This window comes from Culex quinquefasciatus, chromosome 3 (genome assembly GCF_015732765.1).
Source record: "Culex quinquefasciatus strain JHB chromosome 3, VPISU_Cqui_1.0_pri_paternal, whole genome shotgun sequence".
Lineage (NCBI taxonomy): Eukaryota > Metazoa > Arthropoda > Insecta > Diptera > Culicidae > Culex > Culex quinquefasciatus.
This window is the reverse complement of record NC_051863.1, coordinates 174,262,975-174,264,433: the sequence shown is the minus strand read 5'-3', so window position 1 is coordinate 174,264,433 and position 1,459 is coordinate 174,262,975. Positions and strand designations below refer to the sequence as shown.

General features: G+C 38.3%; 1 non-coding gene across 1 annotated transcript; it reads right to left on the bottom strand.

The window, feature by feature from the left end:
- Positions 1–362: 362 nt before the first annotated feature.
- On the bottom strand, positions 363–435 carry Trnar-ucu. Its single transcript has one exon. It is a non-coding gene; the product is annotated as a tRNA-Arg (tRNA).
- Between the last annotated feature and the right edge of the window lie 1,024 nt (positions 436–1,459).

Here is a 1,459-nt window from a genome sequence, read left to right as displayed (position 1 = left end):
ATGCTTTAAATAGCACACACTAACCATCGGCAAAACGCCAGAACGGTTGTTATAAAAATAGAGAAATTTTCACACCACCTCGCCACTCCCAGAAGCGAGATATCTCAAATCTTCAATTTCTTTCCGTCCCCCGGCGACGACATTTGAGTTGTCCCATTTCACAGTGACCTCCGGTGTATCGTTCTAAGAAAATCTCCTCCCACCAATCCAAGTCATCCCAGTTGGCGCCGCGACGTGACCTGAATGTGTTGAAAGCGCTTTCTTTTCCCCCAATTCTGCAAAGCTCACTTTAAGGCAAGTGCAATCAAAATAAAGCTCACCCAATCTCTTCACTAATAACAAAAAAAAAACATTGCCACAATCATCCCTCGTGGGGATCGAACCCACGACCTTTGGATTAGAAGTCCAACGCGCTATCCGCTGCGCCAGAGGGACAGGTCGGGGCTGTGTGGCCCCGGAAGCGATCCGGGAGTGCCGACGGGAAATCTAGGGAAAGTGTCGTTTATTTTTCCGTCCAGATTTTAGGTGAATGGAAAATCCATTTAATTTTCACACGCACGTTGTCCGAACTCTGGACAGATTTCCTCAAGGGGGAACGCGGAAGAGCAAAAAATAAATGGTCGAAGAAAGTGGGGAGAAAGTGTCGATAGAGTTTGACGACGTTGTTTGCTGTTCAGAACTGGGGGGTAATTTGGTCGTTTTACGAGTGGAATTATTATCTACAGACAAATTACTACCTACATACAATTTTATTTATAAAAGAGTGAAAAAATGCTATTGCAGATAAAATAAACCGTAATACAAGAAAAAATACCAAAAATACAAAAATACAAAAATACAAAAATACAAAAATACAAAAATACAAAAATACAAAAATACAAAAATACAAAAATACAAAAATACAAAAATACAAAAATACAAAAATACAAAAATACAAAAATACAAAAATACAAAATACAAAAATACAAAAATACAAAAATACAAAAATACAAAAATACAAAAATACAAAAATACAAAAATACAAAAATACAAAAATACAAAAATACAAAAATACAAAAATACAAAAATACAAAAATACAAAAATGCAAAAATACAAAAATACAAAAATGCAAAAACACAGTATGATTTAGATTCTGCTGATGAAATATTCTTCAGAACAGACCTTTTAAGGAAATTAAACATTAATTTGCAGCTCTACTGCCAACTTTCATCAACTTTCATCCGTCGTAACACAAGCGTCCACGCGTTCCAGTATGTCACTTCCCATAACGAGCCCCTTATTTTAGCGGTCACCTTGCTAGCAGGAGGTAGCACATTTTCCCGCTCATTACCATCGCGATGAAAACCGTCCAGGCGGAAAAGGTGTGCAGTCCGGCAGCAGCAGCATAGCTCTGACCTCTTGACCATTCCAGCAGAGTTGTCCTTGCTGGCTTCCCCCTTTAATGTATTCTCGTGCGCA